The 27,615-nt window shown below is 41.2% G+C and overlaps 1 protein-coding gene across 18 annotated transcripts in view; it reads right to left on the bottom strand.

The window, feature by feature from the left end:
* Positions 1 to 27,615, bottom strand: part of LOC306842319 (uncharacterized protein) — a 169,590-nt gene that overhangs the window by 84,382 nt on the left and 57,593 nt on the right. For 4 of the 18 annotated variants that reach the window (XR_013781690.1, XR_013781691.1, XR_013781698.1 and 1 more), the window contains exon 3: positions 11,040 to 11,160. The exons of 7 other annotated variants lie outside the window; for them this stretch is intronic. The gene's annotated coding sequence lies outside the window, so the exon portion shown is untranslated. Of the gene's footprint in view, positions 1 to 7,970; positions 8,621 to 10,775; positions 10,916 to 11,039; positions 11,161 to 17,829; positions 17,946 to 26,495; positions 26,960 to 27,615 lie in introns of those variants that run through there. 7 more of the 18 variants (XR_013781707.1, XR_013781708.1, XR_013781709.1 and 4 more) reach the window with 5 other exon arrangements.

Here is a 27,615-nt window from a genome sequence, read left to right as displayed (position 1 = left end):
AATTAGTGAAGCCTAAAACGGGGTTATAACACATTAAGTAAATAAAGATCTTTAATCAAACGGTTTTGCAAGCTTATCCAAAAAGATGATAAGACAACCTAATGTAAAACAATGATATGGGCCGTCAGAAACTTCACACTCTGGTTGATGCAGAACATAAGGCACGTCCCTGCCACCAAAAAAAAAGGCCTTTTTTTAGAGTTTCTGTTGGTCAAGTGTTTGGGTTTGTTATGCCAGTAGCAGCTAATAAAAGCTAGAGCCAACATACCATAAAAGATAACGTACTTTTTGACCTTTTTTTCCGGTGAGCTTACATGGCACACCACTGGGAAAAGAAAGAACTGGAGTCTGTAAGGTTTATTAAAAAATGTTTTTTAAATGTATTTTTGGGCCATTTATTGGTGTAGGACAGTGGAGAGAGGAAGTTGGGAGTGGGGAAAGTGGGGGATAAGATACGTATACAAATGTTAAGGTTTTGGACATGATACTGGGGTGACAAAGAAAGAAGATGGGGAACACCTTCTTACCGCTAGGCTACACCTGCAATGTGAAAATAGGCTTTTAAAGACCAAACTATTGTGGGTATTACCTGAAAGAAACTGCACACTCTGGATTCCCCAAAGATCTAAATACCCTCAAAAGCAATAATTATAACGCAATAATCTGAGAACTATGTTGGTTCCTGACATACATAATCAAAACAGAAAGAAATTAAACAGAAGACTGAGATGCGTAATTGTACGCAAGCTAGATCAGGATTTTCAATTAAGGGGGTTGGATTCCCTTCATAGGGGAAGAGTTCAGGTACTTCTCCAGGAGAAGTTGGAGAAAGTTATTGGTGAAAAATGATTCTTGGGCTACTTTGCCTGCTGCCCTGCCCTGTATAGTAGTCTAAAAAATGAATATGTACCTGTTCCTGCTTGAGCCCACATCAGCAGTGACCTGTCATGAAATACAATACCACCAATACCTCAGCCCTCTTCAGGTTTCCTTTGAAAAGGGATTGAGTTATTGATACAGCAAATCCATCCAGCAGCTCCCCTGTAAGGGATCAAAGCCACCAGAAACTGCCTGTTACATAATGGTATCTTTGCCCTTGGCATTCAGAGGGCTCCAGCAAGGAATCCATACTGAGGGACATTCTTGTCCCAGTGGGATCCCAAACTTAATTAATAACTTCTACCTCGCTTTAGAGCTGCTCCTCCTATCTTAACAGATATATCACCTGGCAGCCTCTGCACACGCTCAGAACTTCTGTAGCCTTTTCTCTCTGACCTTGGCATTTCTTCCCAGCCGCCGATTATTGATAATTTTCCGGCTGTGGTGCCTCTCCTCGTTTGTCATGATTATTGCTGAATTTTTAAGCTGTCATCCATGAGCGTGGATCAATGGTTGTCGACTTCCCCTTTGTCATATTGGCAGCGCAAACAGCCCTTCCTCTCTAAATGAGGCTCCTCTTGCTTCTCTATCTATTAGCTGTCTGTCTTCTTGGGCACTTCATCCTTTGTTAGGTCAGTCTATACATCATTCTTCCAATCAAAGACTGACATTTTTATGTCATGCATGGGCAAGGACCAAACAGATTAATGAGCTGGTTTTGTCTCTGTGTTTTTTCCAAAGGCTATCCTATGTACATGTATATCCACTAAAACAGTTTACATTTAGACATAAAGCAGTAGTATTTGCCTTCCAAGGTCAGAGCAAGAATCTTTAAAGATAAAACGCTTCTCTGAATTACAACAAGTGAGCCAGTAGTCGTCTTGAATCGCATCTGAAATAGGGGGCAGTTGACAATCCATTTGCTGAAGTGTCAAATTTCCATGTAATAAGGCCAGATCTGTCAAACTGATTAATGAATTGTCAAAGCAAAAGGAACCAGTTGTAACTGGTAGCAGTCACTAGCGGCGGCTGACGATCTGTCTCATTCGACTGCATGATTTGTACCTGTAGCAAGGCCAGTGGCACACTGTCTTCTTCCAGCTCTATCACGTCTACACCTATTCCGCCATATTCCTTCTTCCTCCCTCGACCGGCTTGAACAGGTCTGACAGGCGGATTCCTTTTCATTTCGATGTATTAAAGGCACTTTCCTGCTCTGACAGCCTGCTCTGTTCTGCCACCTTCTAGCGAGGGCTTCACACTACTCTGGGCAGCCACTGCGTCTTGACAGACCACTGTCACTTCCCATCATCCTCTCTGTAGATCCCGCTCTCCCCCCTCTAAGCACGCAGACCCACTTTCCCACCAGTGCAATTATTTTTTTTGACAAGCCATCCATCAGCTTTAACTTTAAAGCACTTTCCACTGATACCCATTGTTACAGTTCTGTGCCTTTTTACGGAGGCGGCAGGAGAGAATATGATACCAGACATTCAGACTACCAGACCATGTAAATCTACTTTGTTCTCTTCTTTACCTCCAATTTTCTGTGCCATTTTTCCAAGAATTATGCATATTTGTTGTGCATAATATGCCCTTGTCAGATCCAATTAACTTGTCCTAGCTCCCGCTGTGAGAAAAGGTTATAATTTGCCAGTTACTTGAGGAGTGGGGGCTAAAGTCAGTTTTAAATGAGCAGCTAAACTCTTACTGTGAGTCATGACACCATACAGTCACATGGTGGTATACTTTGTGCTATAGTTTATGAGCCATGAAATTGAACTAATAACACCTAAAGAACACTTACAAGGCCACAGAGTAAAAAAAAAAAATGTGTCAGCAACCTTTCCACCCTACCAGCATTTTGTTCTTATGACTCTCTGACAAAGGCTTGATGATGAAATACATCAGTGTTTGTTTAAAAGGTCAATGTGATCTCTACAAAAAAATAGAAGTATATTCAGATTATTTTTTTTAAGTTATCTCTGTGGTCCATTGTCTTTATCAGACAGGACAGCCCAGGAGAGACAGGAAACGTTGGGAGGAGAGTGTGGGGGATGACATGCGAAGGGGCCGAGGTCAGATTCAAACCCCCGGCCGCTGCAATGAGGACTATAGCCTCTGTACATGGGGCATGCAACATTACTGTAAGGCTAAACGGCACCCCACAAGTGAAAAGATTTTAGGCGTCAGAAGTTAACTTTGTTAAGTGTTAATATGTCAACAAATAAAAGTGCATGAAGCATTTTTGGTTGTTATTCAATAAGCTCTCTTAAGTCCAGGAGGCGGTCTGTCCATCTAATCATGTAAGAGTGACGTATGGATGTTAATAGACACCAAATTTAGCGTAAAAATGAATTAATACTTATAATTAATGATAAATGGAGTCACAGTCGTGTAATGTTGATGTTGTCTTTCATCCCCAACTTTGTTCTGGCTTTTCAAGTTCATAGAATGTAAACAACGTCGACTTGCAGAAAAAAGAAGTCAGGATGATCTTCATTACTAGCCAACTGGCTTCACCACAGGCTCCAAAAAGTTAGCACTCGCCACCAGGCTATAGTTTCCTCAGACAATAGCCAGCGGGTTCCATTGCATTTCAGTTCATCAGTTTATTTGACGGGAGTCACACACGCAACAAAACTGTTGGGCCACAGTTAGCCAAACAGCTAATTTACATGCTAATGTGTGGTCACTTAAAAACAATACATATTTCGCAACAGTATACCACCCAAAAGTAAGCATGTTTGTGTGATATTAGCTTACATGTGTGATGTACTGTAGCTTTAACGTAAAAGAGAGCGTCATGAAGTTTTGTGATTTCACATCTATATGTATCCTAATCCAAAAAGCTTTTACTTCTTTGACCCAGAAAGTGTTCCTTTCTTTACATTTTTGAAACTTTTTTTTTTCATACCTTCAGATGGAAACAGCAGAGAGAGTGGCTTTGGGCCGAGTCACCATGATTAACTGACATCAACACTAACACACAACCCGGCTGATCCATCTTGCCCTGGCCTACATAATGAGAATGACAGCTTAGAAAATTTGGTCTGATGCAGAATCTGTCTTATGCTGTGAGGAGCCCTAATTACTATCTCAGTGTGAGAGTTAATGATGAGAGGTGGGAGCAGCATCTGGGTGACTCGAGGGGACACTCTTTCTCTCTCTCTCTCCCTCCTCTCTTGACATTTGCGATGTCCTAACAACTGGGCCACCTATGGCCCTCAGTGGTCCGTCCTGCTGACACGCACTGCGAGTGGAAAGACAGGCAAGTTTGGTGCCAACCCAAGTTGTAGTCCCCTGCCAGTGTCTTGATAGTTTGTCACTCAGGGCGGACGTTTCGCTGAAAGTCTCAAACAAAGCAGCACGCAAGTAATTAGCATGATGGATGGACTGTTTTACAAATGATAGTTAAAATGTAGCCGTCATGTGTCCATCTTTGTTGAACCCAAACACAATTAGAATCCTAGAGTGATGATGTGGTGTAGCCTTTTTTTCTTCATAGAATCATCACGAGGCCTCTGTTTTGCTCCTGTTTTCATTCATGCGTCTATGTGTCGGTCTCAGGAAGCTCTTTCGCCCAAAACATGTTTTCTAGGGCTGTTTGAATGAAATAAACCGAACCGATAAATCAAAAAATGTGATCGTTTAATTTCTTACGAGTTAATCCAATGGCTGTTCTATTGAAGCTCTTTCACCCAAAATGACAAAAACTGTTAAACTGTAGACATTACAGACTCAAGCTTCAAGCTAACAAACTGTTTTCACGAACCGGTGCAACAACGAAACAGTGTGAACATATGGCTCTGAATGACCCAGATGGTCCGATCGCTCCTGAAGACCTGAAACTTATCTCCTCCATCACAGGACTTTTCTGGGCTGTCCAACAATTAAGCAGGTGTTGATGAGACATAATGAGAAAACCCTCATTCAGCCTGCAGTCTATGATATGCTGTTTATTGGCTATTATAAGCATTAGACACTCTGTGTAATCTGGCCCTACCGAGGCTGACATGTTTGGTCTGTGCGTCTGCGTAATCATCCAGGGAGCGAATAACACGCAGGTTGTCACAGCTGTTAAAAACAGAGAGACACGCTGCTCTAAGTGACAGTATGTCAGTGATTGTCTCGCAGATGAAAGCATGGATATTAATAAATCAAAGTGACCCCTACCTGAAGCCAAACAGATGCAACACCTGGACATGTAAATTCTCAAGTAATGGATGCCATAAATTTGAATCGGAGGAGCTGAGATTTAATAAGCGCACAGACAGCTGCAAGTGGGAGCGACCATTTGGTTTAATGTAAAAGACAGTTTCGGAATACCAAGTGTTATCTGCTCCCATCAATCAAATCTGAAAATCCTGCACTGTCATTTCTCCTCTGTGATTATACACAGTGTGTATTAAAGGAGAAGGTGCAGAATGGTCCAGTTTGGTATGGAAGGTGAGTAGTGTGTGTTTGTCAGTAACAGTATCTGGCTGGCAGCAGGGGGTTAACCTCCTGGCTGCTGTCAGTGTATTAATCACCTCTGATGTGTCTTGTAAAAGGATTGCTGCAGGAAATAAAGACACCATGGTGTCAGCTGCAGTGCCCTGATGTGACTCCATCAGACAAGAGGATGCTTATTGACAGAGTGAGACGGGGGGGGGGGGGGGGGAGAGAGAGAGAGAGAAAGGGAGAGAGGGAGAGAGAGAGAGAGAGAGAAAGAGAGAGAGAGAGAGAGAGAGCAATCAGTCAGTCCCCGAGTCAGTCACCTTGGCACTGACGCAATGTCATGAAAGACCACACCATCATTTCTCTGGCCGCACAGGAGCATTATTTAAAGTCAAAGATCTACCGGCAGCTCACTGACAGTCCAAGGGCATCCACACCCACACACATATATGTTACAAGTTAAATTAATCGTCGATATTAGCAATCTTTCCTTTTCAGACGTTTGTCAAATGAACACATCAAATAGTGCTCAAAATGTTTTTTTTGTTTTTGTTGTTTTTGTTTTATTTTTATCTAAGAGTTGAGTCAATTAGTCAATAAATCTATGGCAGGTTACCAGAAGACTTTGGAATTTTTCAAGCAAAAGATGCCAAATATTTTTTTTCTGGAGTCAACTTTAATAGGATTTATAAAAAAAAAAAAAAAAAACATTTTTCAGTAACAACATAATTAAAGAAAATTGTGAAATACTTTGTTGTCAAGTAAACTGCCCTAACTAGTGTTATAGAAAACAGCCCAACTAACTATCTGGGTTATGGATTTTCCTCTCAGGACCACTTCAAAGATTAGAACCTGTTTAGCTGAACAGATGAAGTGTGTGCCCAATATACAGAGGCTAAAATCGTTAATGGAGCGTCACCGGGTTCAACTCCAATGTTTTTTGCTGCATACCATTCCCCACTCTCTTCTCTCTATATCTCATATATGTATCTCTTTGAGTAAATAAAGGCATAAATTACCCACCAAAAAACTCAGTACAGTACAGTTTAACTCTTAACTATTGAACATTTTGAGTAGTTAGCTCGTCTGTACAGGTTAGCAGCTAACAACTGAAACTCCCAAGGTTCCTGTAGTCATTTTGATTCCATTTGTCATGAATCACAAGGATCATTGCTGACACACAAAATGTAATATAGGTGATTTCGTTTCAGTATTGAACAGCATGTCAGAGAACTAAGACCCAAATAAAGAGGCTGACATGACAGCTATGTCTTTGGGAATTTATAATACACCAGTACATAATGATGAATGTTTGTAACAGGCTGAATGGTTTATCAGAAAAAGAATCAATAATGACAACCATAAGTGGCTGCATTACAACACACACACACACGCACACACACATACATGTTACTCTGCAAAGCTGTCAACAGATCAAAGCACTTTAGCTCTTCATCACCACACTGACAGCAGACACAAATCCATACACTGACATTGTTTGACCGCTGGCATTTCAGACAGAGCGCACAATTCAAAGAGCTGTACACTCAGGCTAATTACTCTACAAACTCCATATTTCATTTCTTTAGGGTGCCAACTGCTCAACAAATTAAGATCCTGGTGTATAGTTTGCTTAAATAGAATAACCGCTCTTGACCGCCTCAGTGTTCACATTAATTGCAGCTCTGTTCGAGGTATAATCATTATTAAATGCCTCGACAGTTTAAGTAATTTAATTGAATCCCTTTGATGTTATTCGTCCACCAAAATAAAGCTGTTGCTAAGAAACACTACAAATCAGAGAAAAACATAAAGACTCAGTACTACTCAAACAGAGTCAGTTCTAAAAATGTGTCTGCATGTGTTTGAAGGAAATCACAGAAGTGAATCTGTAACCAACCTAAGGGACGTTGTTTATTGTCCGTGTTACGTCAGCAAAAGAGGATATATGTTTTCGTGTAATATGTTTGAATATTATTTTGCAGTGCGAGGACAGATAACGTTAAAAAAAAGGATTCTGATATGATTCACAAAAAAGCAATAAAAAAGCATCCAACACAAAAACTGATCAAACTCTCTTCCATGTCCTCACGTTATTTGAAACAAGCTTCCAGGATTTAGTGGTTGCACCTGCAGACTCAAAGACAAGTCAAAGACCTCTGACAGAAATTAGACCATAGTGATATAGTGATAGTGTTCCAAGGTCCGCTATCACAAATTGCTTCAACATGTTTTATTTTAGAAAGTATATGATACAAAAGTTGTCACAAATCCATTTTTTAATGATTTTAATGATGAAAAAACAAAAATCCATAAAAAAGACAATTGGCTATTGTCAAGGCTTTGGAACTAAAAAAAAAAAGAAAAAAGAAAAAAGCTGTGTAATAACGAGGCACCTGTTGGTCTAATGCTTTCTGTATCGGTATCTGTTTTTTTAAAAGTATATATATGTTGTATGGTATTCATATTTTTTATGATTTTGTGTGGATTTTTCTTTCAGTTTTTACTCTTACTGATAAACTGGATCTGCATTGATTTTTGTGTGTAGCCATTTTTCACTGTAACATGTGAACAAATATATACTTGCCTCTTAATATCTTAAGGGGTTTTTTAGAGGGGGAGAGGTAAAATGTTATCTTACAGAGGCAGCGGCTGACGTCTTTGACCCTTCTTGGTAGACTTCCTCTACAACCTGCCTCAAAAAAGGAGGGTTATTTAAGAAACAATTAGGAGCATACACAAAGCAATTTGCAGGCAGTCTAACTCCTCAGGCTGAGCCGGTGAAGGGCCTTTCAGCGCTGATTTATCACGCTGTCGCCTTCACAAGGCAACATAATTAATAGGAGCATGGACTTCTAATTCCAACCGCTTCCACGGCCAGTGGATTCCGTTTGATTTATGATGGCCCACGACTTTGCATTTTATCAGTTCATTCGCTCGTTATTTATGCTGATGACCAATTTCAATGGGTCACCATCATCTAACTCACTACTAATCAAAGAGAATTAGGGTTCACTGCATTATTTAGAAGCTGCTAATTTATCTTAAGAACAAGGGGAAGAACTACACAGAGGTTGCAGTTACCTAACAGGCATGTGGCTGTAAGAACGTTCACACTTTCTCTAATTCAACAGAATTGATCAATTCTGAAACTAATAAATGTGCGGGGCGTCTGGTAGCCTAGCGGTTACTATAACCCCATGCAGCTATAGTCCTCGTCACAGCAGCTATGGGATGGAATCGGACCTTGGTTTAATCCTCAACTCCCTTCTTCCATCATTTCCTGTCTCTCTTAGTTGTCCTAGCCAACAAAAAGGCAAAATGAACAAGAAAATATGACTTGTAATATTTTGTGTCGACGCACACCAAAGCCAATACAAAAGCCTGAAACACCAAATCAGTCAACGAAGAAAGTCCCACGTTAAACAATAAAAGCACATTGTGCAAAAAGCTGAGGAAAACGCCGATAGAGCCCAGCTGCAGGCCTGAACACTAAAGCATAACTGGATGAGAAAGATTTCCTTCAGTGGCGAGGCTAAACAATAAGAGTGAATTATTGTCCCGCTGAACAAATGGCCCGCAGATTAATACAATGCATTATAAGAAACAGAGATAAATAGGGTCACATTGCAGCTCTGTTTGTTAGAAAAATTACACCTGTTCCAAGTGTTATGAACCTGCAAATGCTATTCTGAAGGTTAAATTGTGTATTACTATAAAACAAATTGAGACGGAGAAAACGGTTGGCAGTGGGGCATTATTTAACGTCCTTGCAGGCAATGCTGCAAAAGGGGAAGATTAAGATGCAATAAACCATACAGAGTCAAAGAGAAATAGCCCTTGTAAACAATGCAGTAAAGAAAGGTGTTGCTTCACAGCACATGCAGTACGTTTAAAGCTTTACATAAGTCATTTTAATGCTACAGCAAACTTCCCAGACAGGGATATTAGATTCAAAAACACATTTAGATTAAGACTTGACCTTCCTACAGTAACAGCACAACAGAGCTGAATGAAATCCTCTGGAGTCGCTCTTATTTCTCTCTTTTAAAAGGCTGTTGTCTGCCAAGAGTCCTCCTATGTTTAATTATTCAACACAGTGACTGATGAGGTGTTTTCTGACAAATTGAATCACACCTTTCAAAAGTGACACCCGCTATTGTAGGAGATGCTCCGACATTTCCATCGACTGAGCAACATCCTCCCTGTTCACAAGGTGTATAATTTATCCGAGGGGGTAATAAGATGCAGAATTTACACAGGCCTGTCAATAGACATGTCGATAGGAGGACACTTAGCATCTATCATCCTGAAAATCGATGCCATTTTTCAGCGATGAATCCCAGGAAATGATAGCTTTCAAATAAATGGTGGAAAGAGAAACATGACACTCCTCGGGGAGAGATAGATGTGGAGTGGCTTCTTTTTTTTTTGCTCTTTCTTGCTTTTCTTACAGCTCGTTGCTCAGCTAGTTCAGTATAAATGGTCATAAGACAATACAAGGGATGTACATGAAAACAAGACTACACAATCTTTGGATGATCTGACATCTCTATTGATATCCAGAGTGGGGTTTTTTTTAAAGTGCTGACCAGAAAATTCCGTAAAAGTATGGTTATGCTGAAAGCTTCAATGAAATTATAAACCGTTGCTAAAAATGTGGAAACAAGTCAAAAACTGCCCGACCTAGAATCTGTGTTGTCCTTTGCTGTGGGACAAAAACAGAATCCCTATAGGAAACCCACACAGTCACAGGCAAAACATGTGAACTCCAAACAGACAAGAATTGGTTCTATCGTGAGGGCGCGACGCTAACCTCCAAGCAGCTGTGCTGCCCTCTAAAGCTCTGTCCTATTCTTCTCCTTTGTCCTCCTGCATGCAAACACCTACTGTTAAATTTGTGGGAACCCTTTGATTTCCACAAAATTGTCATTGTCACATTTCTGGAGAATTTTTGGACTGCCCATTAAATCCTCACTGGATCACACCCCTGTTGGACATGAGGTTGGACGGGAGTCTTCTGAGGCAAGACTTGATGTAAATAGACTGCTATACGACGGTACAATTACAATATTTGCCAATATATTGATGAACTGTGCACAGATCTGCAGTATCAACAAGAGAGAGGAGAATAAAACATAAAGCAGCTGTTTCATTATGTGCAGCGGTCTGTGCATATACAGTGGATCCACCGATCATCACAGGGAATGAACAACACAAACATCAGCTCTGGGTGTTTGCTTTCAAACACCCAAAACCTTCAGAAGGTGGCTCATTCTGTCTGCTAGTCATTAACAGAGCCAATCCTTACTTCTGTGATGTGTTTGTGCGGCACATTTTCATCAAAACGTGTAAATCTGACCGATAATACAAGTAAACGTCATCCTTCTGTGTAGGCTCTTACAGTGTTTAATGAACTTGTTCTTGTTTTTGTCAGTCAGTGCATGAGACTCAGGTTTGTTGTTAGGTTTTATTCAAGGTGAGGAAGGGGCTTTTAAGTTATAGTTGGCGTTGCTCATCTGCCCAACCGTCACTGGAGATTTGATTTGAGTCGGATAGGTTTCACAATCTCTTTCAGCTTCTAGCTCCTCGTCTCCTAAATATGATTGGTTATGGCTCGAATAAATAAAAAATAGCTCCGGCCAAAAGCCAATCTCAAGGTATCTCTATGCAGTTTCTAAGTCCGTTATGTATAGTCTTTGGACAACATGAAGACTTACCTTCCATACTGGTTGATGAATGGATTATTAAGGACTTCTTGTCTCACTCCAGCATGGTCAGCTGTTTGATGCGCTGCTCTTTCTCGTCTGGCTCAACTTGGTTATTTTCCTCCAGATGATCCTTGTTTAAGAAACACTCGTCAAATATTTCTCATCATTCATCAAAAGACCAAAAGATACATGTAGCATTCAAAGAAGACAGGGGGTGTATACCTCAAAACATATTGCTAAAGCTAAGCTAACCCTGACCAAATTAGGCTAACCTAGTGAAATAGATGAGTACTACAAAAATAGTGGCACAAAAGTGGGTCAAACTGCAGTGATGCTGCTCACTTATGTCAATCAATAATATTAAATCTGCTCTGAATATTTCCCAGAAAGGAAGAAATTGAGGGCTGAAAATAACAAGAGTGTGAATGCCCCTGAGGGTGATTGGCAACTTGCTAAATCAACCTCAGAACTTTGGGACATTAATGACATGATGACACAAGTGATTTTTATCTGTTGTATCATCAGTCTAGACATGGTTTGAACCCGAGCTCCTCTTAGTGACAGTTGGGAACGCTGTGGCAGCTCATTAATCACCCGGACAGCCTGCTGAAGCTATACTTAATCCCACGATGGTATCCTCACCATCCTCCACCGCTACTGCTGCTCGTAAAAGAGAGGCAGTGAGCAAAAAAAAAAAAAAAGAGAAAAAAAAGAAAATGATTTACACAAATCAATCACTCAGTGCTAGCGCTCATCGGCTGTAACGCTGGCAGCCTGTCTTTACAGCTCCATTTTAAAGGGCGCCTGCTGACAGCCACACTTGATTAAGGGCTCGGGCTCCCTAACCTTTCATGTTAAGAAAGATTGTCACTGACTGACACCAACTTTTTTTTTTCGAGGTTGGTTCAAGGCGAGGATATTGGCATTCAAATTTGTGGCTGCTACTGTGAGCAGATGTCACCTCTGGGCTTGTAAGGGTAATGGCACCAGCAGGCCCACTCTGACTCCTGGGGCTAAACAACATACCACCACAGGGCTTCAGAGGGGGGCAGGAGAGCCTCAACAAGTGAGTGCTTTACGAGGCTGCCCTCCATACTCTTTTTCCCCTCTCTGCAATTATCATCAAAGAACATCTGTTTGTTGTTCCTCCAGCACCCTCCCCTCCCTCACAAGTGTCCTAGCCTCACCTTGACCCATACTTTCAATAGTCGTGGATGTTATGACTAAAAATAAACAGCGCAAAGGAGTGAGGCTACCCTTTGTGTGAGCAGGAAGGATATCACCCTACGAACGCGGTACACTTCCTCCCTCTGCTCGTAGCTCCTTACAGGTACGTGTGCACCATCTGCGGTGGATCAGATGCGAAGTACAGACGCCGGGACTTGCTTTGTTTCCCCGCTTTTAAGTTGATCCAAATATCCTTCAGCTGCTGTCACAGTCTGAATGGCCTGTCAAAGACAAGTTCAATAGTTCCTGGCAGGCAACCCGATACATACTGAGGCTGTGGTTTGTCCTGTTCCTTCGCTCCAATCTATATCACGAGGCCATAAATGTAACCCAAGTAAAGGTGTACATGCTTTGAAAATTCTAGCATATAGCCTCATTGATTAACTGCTCACAATAACAAGGGTTCTGAATCTGTTCAAAGACTCACAGTTTTATGCAACAAGCAAGTACTTGCTCTGGATGCTATCATTCTACAAGCTAGCATTCGTCGTGCAGGTCAATTAGCAGAGTTATGGGAATGTGGGATATGTAGTTCCTTGACTCAAGATGAAATTTTATGTACACAGTATTGTACCTTTGCCTTCGTTTTTATGATGTTTTGCTGCCAAATTAAATTTATTCACTGAGGAAGTTTTAAAAAGTGGGTAGTCACTGTTGAGCTAAAAAAATTGGGATGAATAATGTTGTAGTCTTAGTCTCTGACTTAATTCTGGACCGTGGGTCTCTACTTTTATGCTACTGAATCATTTACATGGAGACAGGGCTGTGATGACTTGCGCTCTTTTAATGCCGATCACTTCAACATCACAACAGGCAGGCTAATCGCATGCTGACTACACTCGGAGTGCTGCGGTCATAACCAGTCGATCACCGAGTGCTCGATCAGATATATCACACCCCCCTTTTCCAAGAAAGAGATGTGTTCATGCACTTGACCGCATTACAACATTAACATTAAACTTCTGTGTCTCATCACAAATAGTATTGCACAGTATTACTGACTCTAAGACCAACACTAATCTTGTTTAACTGTGATCAGAACAACCTGCTCTGGAAGCATTGTATTATAGTGGTATCAAACATTTATGACAATATATTACCAACACATTTCTTCTTCTTTTCCTTTTGTTTACTTTTTTGTATATATTGAAAACATAAACAATCAGTCCATGAACTAGTCTCTGAACAGACGTCTCACCACTCTGCCACTTCTGGTGCTGGACTCAGGTGAACTGGTTACACTCACGGGTGCCGAGACCTGTGGCAGGGAATCTTGGGGTAGCAGTGTAGTGGACTCATGTGTCTCAGAGTGTGTAATTTCTGAGTCTTCGGCAACATCAGTGTCTCTGAACAGACTTGGATGTATCTTGTAGCGTCATGTTCAGCCCTGTCACTGGTGTGTTTCTTAGCGACAGTAGTACCAGATGTGGGTCTGTGCCAGTATGCATGGCTTTCTTCAACGCATGTTTTACAGTCTTTATGGTCCTCTCTGCGAGTCCATTGGACTTTGGATATCCTGGGCTTGAGGGTGTAAGTTTGTCCCACGAGGCTGCAAATGACTTCATCTCATAGCTGGCAAATGGGACATGGTCACTCACCAGCTCTCTGGGAATTCCATGCCTGGCAAAAACAGACTTCATTTTCTGGATTACTGTGTGAGATGTTAAGTCTGGTAGATTCAGAACTTCTGGATATTTTGCCAAATAGTCCACTAATAACAAGTAAGACTGACCGATGCCAGATCCAACTTTCATCCATGGGAGCTCAGGAACTTCATGTGTCATGAGAGGCTCCTTTTGCTGTTGTGGCTGAAACTGTTGGCACTGCAGACATTTCTCCACTGTCATCTCTATGTCACGCGTCATACCTGGCAAATAGAGGACTTTTTCTGGCTGCAGATTTAATAATCTTTTTCTGAAATTTTACGGCCTCAACAAGACGCAACATGTTTTTTCTTTCTCTTAAAAAACAGCAGTCGTCGTTTTAGGCCACTGTATGTTTTAAGTATTAATATTAAAAATGAAGTCGATGCTAAAGTGTTGAAATCCTGCAGTTCCTGGACTCGAGGCCGCCTGCAGAAGCACAGGAAGTCACATACACACCCATTCAAAAAGCCTGTTTTTACAGCCGACATGAACATGTTTACAGCCTGCTTCAAAAAACCAAATAGGTGTGATTAGCTCATGTCTCCATCCACACACATAAATGTAAAAACCTTGTGGTTCACATTGTGTACTTTGTTTTGTTCAAAATGCATTTAGAGACTTTTGTTAAAATATAGAAAGAATGCTTATTTCGCAACTTTTTTTTAAATGATTAATCACATTTTTATTGAAATTTGTGCCAAATTTTTAATTGAGTCTGAATTTATGTGTGGGATTGAACCGGAGCGTCCCGGAGAAAAAAACCCACGCAGACCCAGTGTGAACAACGTCAAGTCCTGACGGGCAGAAACCAGCCGGCTTCAGACTGTCAGGACTCTACATGTCCCCACTGTGACTGCTTGGCCTGTTACAGCCGGTGTGTCGGGGGAGCTGAAGGTTGGGGAGATGATGGAGAGGCTGAGGTGGTCACATACGGAGCAGCATCTGTTTTTTTCAGATGCTTGTATTGGCGACGAAAACTTGGAGTGAAGGCCTTCTTGAACTTCCTCCATGTAGAGATCTTCTCCTGCTCGCACAGTTTTTCCTCCTCTGCTGCCCGTTTGGCGGACAGCTCGAGACTCTCCTCAAGCTGAAGTCTGATCTCCTCCAGTTCCTTCTGGAGGATCTCAGCCCTCAACCGTTGGGCCTCCTCTTGTTTTTGGAGGTCCTCTACCTTTTTCTGCATGTTCTGGTTGGTTGCCTCTTGTGCTGTCAGTTTGGAGGACAACTCCAGACTCTCCACATGTTGAAGTCTGATCTCCTCCAGTTCCTTCTGGAGGATCTCAGCCTTCAACCGTTGGGCCTCCTCTTGTTTTTGGAGGTCCTCTACCTTTTTCTGCATGTTGTCATTGGTCGCCTCTTGTGCTGCCAGTTTGGAGGACAGCTCCAGACTCTCCACATGTTCAAGTCTGATCTCCTCCAGTTCTACCAGGAGGATCTCAGCCCTCCACCACTGGGCCTCCTCTTGTTTTTGGAGGTCCTCTACCTTTTGCTGCAGGTTCTCATTGGTCGCCTCTTGTGCTGCCAGTTTGGAGGACAGCTCCAGACTCTCCACATGTTCAAGTCTAATCTCCTCCAGTTCTATCTGGAGGCTCTCAGCCCTCAACTGTTGGGCCTCTTCTTGTTTTTGGAGGTCCTCTACCTTCTTCTGCAGCTTCTTGTTAGTCGCCTCCTGTGCTGCCAGTTTGGAGGACACCTCCAGACTCTTCACATGTTGAAGTCTGATCTCCTCCAGTTCCTTCTGGAGGCTCTCAGCCTTCAACTGTTGGGCCACATCTTGTTTTTGGAGGTCCTCTACCTTTTTCTGCTGGTTCTCATTGGTCACCTCTTGTGCTGCCAGTTTGGAGGACAGCTCCTGACACCTGCTCGTCATTTCCTCCAGCTGCTTCTTTAAGGTCAGAGTTTGCGTGGAGGTCTTGACACTGCTGAAGGATTCTTGCAGCTTTGGGCCACTTGAGTTTTTCCCGTCCAGCTTCAGGTGCTTCATTTTGTCTTTCAGCGTCTTGTTCTCTTTTTCACACTCCAGCCGTCGTGACTTCTCCTTTTTCAGGTTGGTTTCCACATGACCCAGTTCGAGCTTCAGTTCTGCAACCGTCTGCCAGTCCATTAAGATTTATTCTCCATATCTGTTGAAAGAACTACACTACCCATGATCATAGAGTGTCACAGTGACGTCTCGATTGATAGAGCTCGCTGTTACCATGGCCCCTCAGTGCCGGCTAGCTAGTTCGTAAGATAACTTTAAATGTCCTAATAACCTTGTCATGCTGCCGTGAATGTAGTTTATATATTCAAAAACACAAATTACAAGATAGAACAACACCTACATTAACATTATAAACACTCCAACAATGACTCAAGTCACTTTTAAGAAGAAGACATGTCATTCTGCAGTGGATTGGGAAAGTTAGCATGTCTTTGCTACAGGGGAAAAGCCAAGGTGCAACCTGATTGACTGAATCTGAAGTAGTGTGCATGAAAACATGAAGAGCGAGAGAAAATATTCTTTTTAAATAATGGGAAATTAAAAAAATCCCTTTTTGGATAACTACAGTCTTATAGAAAAGCAAAGTATATATTACTGTTCTGTAATTGTAACCTGAAACTGTTGGACACTTTGAGAATCTCTGCAATGGTTTCCTTTTGCTCCCTGAGGAAATGTGCCTTGATTTCTGCCTTCTGTCTGCCAAATAGCACTACCTGGTAGTGCAGAGCAATAAAGACCTGTGCTCAAGCTCATAACAACGTAGTTTCACTCTTGTAGTTTCATTAGAAACAACACGTCTAAATCCCTAATCTTGAAAGCACTCCAAGATATTCATGCTGTGAACGGTGCAGATGATACGCCCAGAGGGACTCTAAACATTTCATTTATAAAGACTTTTTTGTAATGACTGATGATAACACATGAATGTGTCCCGAGGGAGAGCACCAGCTGTGATCCTCAGAAATCATCCACGACCTGTTAGGCAGATGTGACGTCTTCTCTTCCAGGAAAAGACAGGACTACATCAAACAACACAGTGTACCTCAGTGATTACGTGTCTGGAAGGCCATTATCACTGTGGATCAGATTGCATACCCATCAGACAGGCCATGATGGCGCCACTTCATGGAACACACTCAGTTAAAATATATACGAATTACTGTCACACGGCTTTTGCGTGTAAGACTTTGTTTGAGATTCCAGCGCTCTTGCAACAAAAATGGAGCCAAAGTGCCAGCATTATAGATGTTTTTAATCCAATAATGAGTAAGACTATTGTTTCATACTTTTGGAAACTGGACAGGCTCCAAACCATCTGTGTTTATCAAACCTCAATAGGCTGCTAATGTGTAAAAACAAATACAGATATCCTGAGCATTAGACCTGCCTGTGTTACAGCGTTTTCTTTGGAAATCCCCCGAGTAAATTTGGTTGTTGTTCTAAAATCATTTCAAGCACAGGGCGTCAGATGGCCAAAATGTACAATTAGTCCTGATGTTTCATTAGTGTCAACAAGGGTGTTTCCAAGGGTGGCTTAGGGTGTGCATGGGCTCCACCTGAAATCTTTTACCAACCCCCAGGGACCTCCTTAAAATTCTTAACTGTGCTTGCGCAGTCAGATTTGGGACTTGTGTTAAATAAACTTGTGGGACACTGTTGTAAGATCGTACAAGTACAAGTAGCTTTCTTTTTCGGTCAGGCGTCACTACAAGATGGGCCTTAAATGATTTTCAAACGAAACTTGTGCACAACAAAGACGGAAAAGACATTGAAATTTACAATTTACACCAGAAAAAACATCAATAAACAAATTCAATTGTAAATCCCTTGTTTTCTTTAACTTTGTAAGAAAGCCCATCCAAACTAAACAGCTGCAATGTGGAGGAGAGAGGAAGAAGTCCTTGGTAATATATTTTTGATTCGCAAAGTAATATGGACTAAATTCATATGGGTTGTGCTTTTATTTGAAGTTTTACGATAACATGTTTATTAAACAAACAAAAAAAACAGTTAATAAAAGCTATTCAGACAGCAGGAGGTGAGGCCATCAGCAGGCTTCTGGAAAAAAAAAAAAGGTCAATTACACATTTTAATTCAACATTTACGAGGATATATTTTATTCACTTTGGATAAATAATACATTGAACTGGAACAAACTATTTGTTGGTCCTATTCTTAAAAAGATAATATTTCTAATACTGAGTGATGTTGACAGGAAGCAAATTTGAAAGAAATCTTTTAAGCCAGTTACCACATCGGACTCTTAAATAATGAAGATTTTTTTATTATGAAATCTAAATCCCTTTGGTATTATTTAGGTTTTATATTATCTTAAAAAGTATAAATACTATTACTTTAACACAAAAAACAACAGGGCTGACTGAGAAGCAAGGAAGAAAATGCAGTGGCATCAACTGCTGTTTATAGGCCAGGCATTTAGAAAGAAAAAAAAACAAAACAAGATGGAGGACCGTTGTGGGAGAGTGGGGGTTCACATATAAGATGGTCAGCCTGCTAGTATGTTGTCTGTGATGCCCCATAAATCTTCCTCTATCTTGTCTGTGGTGATGGCAGAAAGGGATGAGTCTCTCCCAAGCCCCCCTCTCCATCTCATTCACATGTCTATCCGCCTGTTATCCATGCCCTTGAGCAAAGATTACTGATGCCCTGTCTGTGATATATGACACATCATGTGCCACAACGTTTCATCCAATGAATTAACCCAGAGAAGGAAAAAATGATTTCCGTCACTTCCCCCGAATCACTCACAATTCCTCTTCACTGTGTTCGTCCTCGGTGATATTGTGACTGTGAGTATTATAGCTCGCCTGGATCACCAGTGGACTGTTATCTGACCTCTGCAGGACTCTGCATTGTGTTATCTGGTGTGTGTCAAGTCATATGACACACAGACACATACAAGACATTTAAATTGAAACTGAATAACAATATACCACAACCAAGTTCAGGCCACTGACCTTCCATTATCAAATCTCTTGACTGTGGTAGATTGGTGTTGGATTTAGGAACATGACTAAATAAGATAATGTTCTTTACTTTATGGAATATAAAATGAAATGAAGTTTTGCAATAGATTGACATAGATATAGGGAACATTTTTAAATGTTTTATTGCCTTTGATTGTACTTTAAGACAAAACAATAGAGAAAACCTGATATCTGTCAGCTGTTTTGTGAGGTCTTCTGAAAATGTTTTCTGAAAATTCAGAAAATGAAGAGATCTACGTCTGACTAAATTAAGGACTTAGACGGTAAGAAGCGTTTTCTCGACTTTGAAGTTGTTGTTTTTTTTGCAGCACCAAATAGTGGACTCGATGATGCACTTGGGTTCCTTTGCATAATTCCATCCCCCTGTAATAGTCTAAAAGTGCTGAGTGCATTAGCATCTTCGCTAGAGTATATTCTGTTGTGCTTGTGTGTAGCCATGACGACAGGACATGCAGTTGTTTTCAGGAATCTGAAATTTCATTTTATATACTTAATTTGTTGCTCCTAACTTAAATCTGCTTCTTTTAAATAACACAAGATAGACAAATAACATCTTAGTTCATGGAGCTGTATGAAAACAACACCAGGCACTAACTCAAAAAGCTCCCTCGTAAATTGTGACAGAAAGCAATGTTGGTAAAAAAAAATATGGGAAACCTAGAGGACATGAAGCAGAGCCGTAAAGTGCCTCTTCACCACAACAAATCTTACATCAGCCTCTGAAAACTGTTTGTATCCCAGTGTTATTCTTTTAACAGTCCAGTCACCTGCCTGATACCCTTCAGCCATTTTGCTCAGAAGCTGTCACACACTTCAGCTATAATATATGGCTGCACCAATGAGAACAGCTGTAGCCAATCTCCATCCTCTCTCTCTCTCCTAGAGCCCACTGCCTGTCCAGCGCAAAATAATACATCAGGATTAATTGATTTCCTGTCAGCCTCATGCACAAAGAAAATAAATTCTCTTGCAGTCTGTTTCCTGCAGCATTATAATTTTGAACATGGCAAGTAATTTAAGTTTTTTAATTATGCATGAGAATGAAAAAAAGCATGACAGAGTGTGCTTGTCGCCTGGCCCAAGGCCACAGCTCTGGCCTCTGTATGTGCTGAGACAACAAAAGCAGTAACTTAAGCACACATAAATAATATATTTATTTATTAAGGGGCTACACATCTCTGTCGAGAAAAAAACTAGCGCAAGAGTCCCAGAGTCAAGGTCAAGGGCTGGCCATTTGTCTTAAAGCAATGACGTTCATTTGGAGCATATAAATCATCAGACATGCTCACTGGTGCCAAAAAAAGTCAAGAGCAGGAAAGTCAGAATCACCCTGATTCCTAGCTTGTGACAGGAAAACAAGATAACGTGTTGAGTAAGTTCTGGCATAAAGGAAGAAGATTATCAAATTTTGACAGCAACCAGTAACACCTGCCATTAGGCTCAGGATGGGAAGCTCTGTAAATCTTGAACACATGATCAAACAACATATTATGTTTTTATTATTTCAGTACTGCCACTAAATAGATTGGATAGTCAAGATCCAGAGGCACATTTGGCCATATTCAAAGTTCATTTATTACAAATGAGCTACACTCAGACATCAGAAAACATAATAATAATAATTTACACTTTATTAATCCCACGAGGGGAAATTCGGTTTACACTCTGTCTAACACACACATAGGCCGAGATACACACTCATGCACAAACAGGGTTCTAGTGACATGCATTAATGGAGAGGTCTCAGAGTGAGGGGGCTGCCCACAGCGAGCGCTCCAGAGCAGTTTTGGGGTTCGGTGCCTTGCTCAGGGGCACCTCGGCAGTGCTCAGGAAATGGACTGGCACCTCTCCAGCTACCAGACCAGTTTCCGGACTTGGTCCGTGCTGGGACTTGAACCGGCGACCCTCCGGTTCCCAACCCAAGTCCCTACAGACTGAGCTACTGCCGCCCCGGCTTTTAGCTAGGAAGTTAGTTAATGTTGAATTGTCTGATCGATAGTTTTTTAACAATATCAAAGGGAATGCAATTTAAGCTGTTCGTCATGTTAGCAAAAACAATTCATTTAATTTTGTCGCACTAAAGATAGAAAAGGTGTAAAATCAAAGGAATCAAGGAAGCCGTTAGCTTTTTTCTGAATGTAGCTAACTTTAACAAATTTGTGGGTACATTAGCATTAACGTCCTGGTAAATGTTAATATTAGCTAGTGGCTGAACACTGTTATTAGCTATTGTCTCACAGTATCTAACAGGTTATCAAATCTGTTCTTTCAACACTTTAAAGATGTTAGCAGTCAGTCACTCTCTGACAAACAGTAATTAGCAAGAAAATTACTACATTAGCTGCTGTTTCAGAAAAGCTAATAATAAAATGATGATGTTTTGTAAAGTAAAGTCTGTTTATGCTTTCTTATACTATCCTACAACATGTTTAGCTGTTATTGTAGACTTAAATTGGCTGATGGGTTATAAAATATGTTGTAGGCAGAAAATCGTAATTTTTTTTTCATGTTAAAATTCAGCCTAGACAACATTATTATAGCAGTTGACTCCAGCTTTACTGTGACGTCATATAAAAAGTAGCCGCCATGGGAATATGGTTAACTAGACAGAAAACACAAAATCAGCCTCTTAAAACAGTGGACAGAAAAAGTAAAACTCCCTATTAAAGATTTACACACAACAGCGTTTGTGCTCAACTCCTTTCATTGTTCGCCTGATTAATGAGTGGTGGAGAGAATGAGCAAGCATTTCCCTAAGTCAAGCTAAACTCGAGCCAGAGATAGAGCAGGGGAGGGAAACAGAGAGCGGCAAACGGGGTCATCAGCAGGCCAGAGTCTTAAATCAGACCAAAGGCCGGCCGTGGTGTTGAGGGGGGGGGGGGCCTTCTCTCCACAACAATGAGGAGGGGCTGAAGGGAGGCCTGTTTGTTGAGCTTTTTTTTTTTTTTGGCGTTAGCAGCTGGGTTTGAAGAAGCAGCTGGAGAGAAAGAAGCAATAGTAAGATAGGCCTCTAGGACATCAGTTTTTCCCTAACTCATACGATTGGCATGAGTTTTACAGCTTTGAAAATGGTTACAGGCTTTGTTCATTCAAGAAAGCTTCAAAATAGCTGTTTGAGTGATTTATTTGCGAAGCTGTTGTTGTCTTAGCCTCATGACTGCTTCACATCTGCAAAGTGTCTGACTCTGAATCTGTCCTGTGGCTAAAATTACGAGGTGATAAATTGCATCATGAAAGATTTAACTGCGCCGACATTAAACAGCGTTGAGCATTCTGTGGAATTTCTACAGACAAATCCAGCACATCTTCTGCTTTGTGTGAAGCATTCTTTGCACAATTTGGCATGAATCCTCTCCACCCATACATCATTTTCTCTCCTTGTTTTTGTCTGTCTGTTCAACACTAGATTCCACATGCAATGCAAAATAAAGGCACACATCCAGAGTGCACCTTTCACAGGATCAAAAGGATATGGTTGCACAAACAATCCAATACCCAAGGTTAAGAACACAAAGATAATAAATTGCTGGAGTGTCATGTTCAATTTTCTTGATGGCATTACCCGGCATTATCCATAACAGGATTTAAATTGTTATCAGGACACCAAACAATCCACTCTGCGTCCAGCAAGCATCCTGCCTCCAGTGATTCATAGGGAGGAAACAACTATCACATTTTCCAGCGTCCCAATGCAGCAGCAGCAGAAGAACACCGGTGCACTTCTTGTACTTGCATGATTGGATGAATAAATTGCTTCCATCCTGGCTGCTGCTGACACTCATGTGGACGAGCGCTATCACTTTTAATTGTCTTTCTTCCTTCACTCTGTCCTGAGTCTGCAACTCCTTCCTGCCTCAGTAGAACACAAGGCCAAAATACATTAGGTTCAGTTAGAGATTTGTCGACTGTGGACAAAACGCTTAATGTTTTAAGGATATTTCACATCTGCAGGGAGTCTACAGGTCAGTAGGTCATGATATACATATAATGACTTGTTAATAGTGACCAAAGAAATTACTCCTTGAAAAGAGCTAAAATCAATGTCTGCACATATTACATGTCAGAAACATTTTAGAATCCATTTAGAAACCAAATCCTTAAGTCTTTAGCTTAGCATAAGAAAATAGGATTTCTAATACTTTACTTGAAGTCCCTGAACCTTTTAGTTCCTTGAGTAGAGTCCCTGAACCTTTTAGTTCCTTGAGTAGAGTCCCTGAACCTTTTTAGTTCCTTGAAGAGAGTCCCTGAATCTTTTTATTTCCTTGAAGAGAGTCCCTGAACCTTTTTAGTTCCTTGAGTAGAGTCCCTGAACCTTTTTAGTTCCTTGAGTAGAGTCCCTGAACCTTTTAGTTCCTTGAAGAGAGTCCCTGAACCTTTTTAGTTCCTTGAAGAGAGTCCCTGAACCTTTTAGTTCCTTGAAGAGAGTCCCTGAACCTTTTTAGTTCCTTGAAGAGAAGTCCCTGAACCTTTTTAGTTCCTTGAGAGGAAGTCCCTGAACCTTTTGGTTCCTTAAAGAGAGTCCCTGAACCTTTTTAGTTCCTTGCATAGAAGTCCCTGAACCTGGAAGTGTTTGGCACACTCACACTAGTCAAACAAACTGGGCTGTGAGGGTGATGCATGCTTGGGCACGTTATGGGTTTCCTCATGTGAGTGTACCCTTTGTCTGTAACCAGCTTGGTTCATTTTTACATCTCTGTTTTTGAACTGAATTAACCTACCAGATAAATTGTCACTGTCGTTCTTCCCTTTTATTTTATACACACTGAATAGTTGGGAATACACATTTTGAAACAGACAACAAATAAATAAAGCAGGTTGATGACACAGCAATTGTTTTTTTTATGCTTTAATCACGGATTACTTTTTTCTAATTGTAATTTATATCCGCCTCAGGTGTATGAATTGCACCTTTAACAAAAACTTAATAGGAGCATTGATTACCTGAGAATGATATACCTGCTACTACTTTTTTTGTTCGAAACCCTTGACTTATTGATATACAATCCATCCAGCTTCTTTTTTTTTTTTTTACACAAAATCTGAAAACAATCAGCGTGTGAAGCAGCACAATGCAGCCACATTGATCACAAGAGGCAGCACTTTGTTCCACACAACCGCAGGATTGTTTCAACAGCTGCTAAGCATTCTGGTAAAGCGAGTGATTTATGGCTGCAGAGCAATAACGATGAGACAGAGTCATTACCATATCGACAGGCTCCCAGATGGATTATCCCCATTGATTACTTCACGGCCTGTTGATAAGTATTTGTTTGAAACACAAATGGAAGGAGAGAAATGTGCTTGATGGATCTGCTCTGCAGCCAGCATGAATGAAACAATCAAACATTTTGAACGATCTCTGAGGCTTAAACACATTTGTATCATGTTTGAGATTATTTTCAGTAACTTTGTATTCTCTATGAAGCCTACGTTACCTGATTAAAAGAGATGCAAGGTAAAAAAAATAAATAAAAAACCCGCAGAAACAGAGTTCATGTGTGTAAGATTTCACAGCTAATCACATGCTGCTTTGATTCATGTCCCACCTCACTCCACTTGCTCGTATATCATTGGTTACTTTTTTCCCCCGCTCGCCACACAGGCTTCTCATCCTGCATCCCGGCCAAGGTCAGCTGAAGGAAATGATAACACCACACGCCAAGATTTATGGGAGATTCACTCCTGTTTGCCGTCCTGTTTACAGAATACATTGAGTCCCACCGAGAGCGGCTTCTGTCCCAGGTGGTTTACAAAGCAGGGCGCCCATCTATTGGGTGTCACAGGGCGCTTAAACTCGTCCAGCTTGTCTACTCTGACAGGTGCTAATAGAGAACCAAACACAGGTTGCATCCAGTTTAAACCTCAAAGCCTCTCTCTGGCCTTCTTGATAACCTTGGAAGCTGAGACAAAGACACACAAAACCAAGATGACATGTCACAATACAAAAAGAGACAATTTAAACCCTGTGGGTTGAAAACAGACTACATGATCAGTTATGACTCAAAAAAATATGGTTTTTTTGTCTGATAATTAAAAAAAAAGTTGTAAAAGGACTGGGACACAAAGTTAAGAATGACACACGGTATTATTATCCGTGTCATTGTTGGCTCATGTTAAGCAGCTTTACAATGTAAAAGAAAGTGATCTTCTCACCCAAGGTAAGACTCAGGCTCACATACAAATAAATAAATACATCCTACGCCAAAGGATGTCTGCACAACAGGTGGAAGATTTGAGACAAATAGTAATATTACAGTACCTTGTCAGTCGACAGGATTCTTTGGTTTCCAACAACACCGCTCTGCTTGTCAACAGATGCACGTCATCAGTAATGGGGAGCCATGCCAGCACTGTTAATTAGGACAGTGCAGCTTCACTCAGAGACCTTCTGTGGGTGCCAAACGCACCAAAACAACTTCCCACTTAATGTTGCTTTCATGTCATTAAACTCAACTATTTCAAGGGTCAATGAGATTCTTTAGATACTGAGTGAGAGCAAAAGTCACAATATAAGATGGGGTCTCATAAGGGAACTTAAAAAAAATATATTAAGGGTTATACGGCACAGATAGATGTTCTTTATTGATCCCAAACTGGGAAGTTGTGGTCGAACCACACGCACACACACGTTTGTGTCATGTGTCAAAAACAATGCACGAGTAATTGAGGAGATACGGTAGTTAGTGGTCAGATCAGTTAATAGTGAGCATCAAGAGGTGACTAGCTTTCACATGTCCTTGGGGGCACCAGTGAATGGGTGCTGGTGACAGGGTGCTGCCCTGCCCCTTGCTCAGAGAGGACCAGGCCTTTAAATTGCTTCCATCTCTGAGACTCTGATTAATGAGAAGAGTTCTAATCGGAGTTCCTGAGGCCAACAGCATTAGTCTTAATCTTGTGGGCCCCATCCGGCAGCAACTCTGACATTTAATGTAGTGCCGGTGCAATCGTAATGAGAATTCATTCCCCAACAAGGGAGCAAACTCTGCTACCCCCCACACAGCTCCTGGGTTTGGGAAGGTTATTGGCCCAGAGTTTCAGGGGTTATTAGTTCTCTTCAGGCCATGAGGTACCTAAAATATCTGGTGTTTTACAGTCTACTCTGAGGCGGGACAAATTAAAGTGTGCTTGAGCACACAGACGATTTAAAGCTCCTTTACGCAGCCTATAGCACTGAAATGAATAATCAATTGATGGAAAATAAACTGAGAACAAGCGCAATAACCTATGAATTATTTTGGTCATTTAAATGCGAACATTGGTCGATTCTTGGACCGCATTTTTGGAATTTATGAGTTTTCCTATGTTTTGTGCCACTGTGAAATGAATACATTTCAGTTTGTGAGAGAAATGAGGCCGCCTGGACAGCTGTTGTAACTTGAAATAGAGATTTGTCATTTTTTCTAGACATTTGTTGTTTGAGAATTGTCGTTTTCTGCCCTAAAATTAATCAAAATGTGCTTTGTTGTGACAAAAAAGGATTATTCAGCACGCTTCCATAGTGTAGCAGTTGAGTAGTGTGGGGAGAAGCAGGTTTAAGTGTGTGTTGCACTTAATATGTATTCATTCGGCGATGTTGAAAAAGAGGCAATCATAAAAACAATTGTGTAAAATCTGGAAACCTTTATCAACTGAATGAAAGCCATTCCTGCAGTCAGGCGCTCTTGTAGCGATGCAAACAGTCCTCCGGTGCTCACTTAGCAGTAAGTAAATTGCTCTGGGATTTGTATTGCTGGTACGCTTTAGCAGGTAATTCCTCTCTGTCTTTCATTTTGTTTGTCCGTGTTAAGTTCCCACTCTGGCCCCATCCATTCTCACATCCCGTTCCCGGCTTTGTCCATCCATCAATGGGCCGCACTTTGTCAGTGCTGACTTCATCCTGGCGGCTGCAATCACATCTGAGCAGGGCCTGAGTGCCACCGGGGAGCTTTTTCACCTCCCATCTGCATCTCCCTGATCTGCTGACGGGGCCCCTGACGTGCACTGTTTTCTATTGCACAGGCAAGCAGAAAAAGAAAAAAAAAAAAAAAACACACTAATGCCGCACCTCATTTCTTCAGACCACTCCTGGCCTCGTAAAAAAGGAAAAAAAGGCAAGAGAGAAAGAGAGGGAGAAAGAAAGAGAGAATGAGGTGAGATTGAGAGAGGCAGGGAGGTAAAGAGTGGGAACATTTTTCAAGTAGGATTGGCTCCTGGGTCAGGCTACAAGTCAATTAGCCTTTTCTTCTCAAATACATCAAGACATCAAGGGGAGAAAATGTATCACTAATTAAGGCTTGATAAGCAGCAAGTCAACTGCACTTTTTAAAGAGAGACGTAGAGAGAAAGAGAGAGAGAGAGAGAGAGAGAGAGAGAGAGAGAGAGGGAGAGAGAGAGAGAGAGAGAGAAAAGAGGGGGAGTCAGCTTTTCTGCATGCAGGTTCCAGTGGACTTTTTAGGATCTAAAGCCTGATAGAGCATAGGGCTACTATGAAGTAGCATGTTGTAAAATCTTTAAATTAAGATGCTAAGCATCTAGGGATCGACTATAATGTACAGCATGAATCAATGTATTGTTTTAAACAACTGCAAGTAGGGCCATAATTGATGATTGTTTTCATTATTCATTAATCTGGGGAGTATTGTTTTTTCAGCTTAGTCTGAAAGTGTTTTGTCGTTATCTGATAGCTGAGAAGGAACTACTACTACAGTAGCAGAATGCTACTGATCACTTTATGTATAATC

This window comes from Symphodus melops (assembly GCF_947650265.1).
Source record: "Symphodus melops genome assembly, chromosome: 21".
NCBI lineage: Eukaryota > Metazoa > Chordata > Actinopteri > Labriformes > Labridae > Symphodus > Symphodus melops.
Note: the sequence above shows the minus strand (reverse complement) of the source record. Positions and strands in the feature narration are given on the sequence as shown.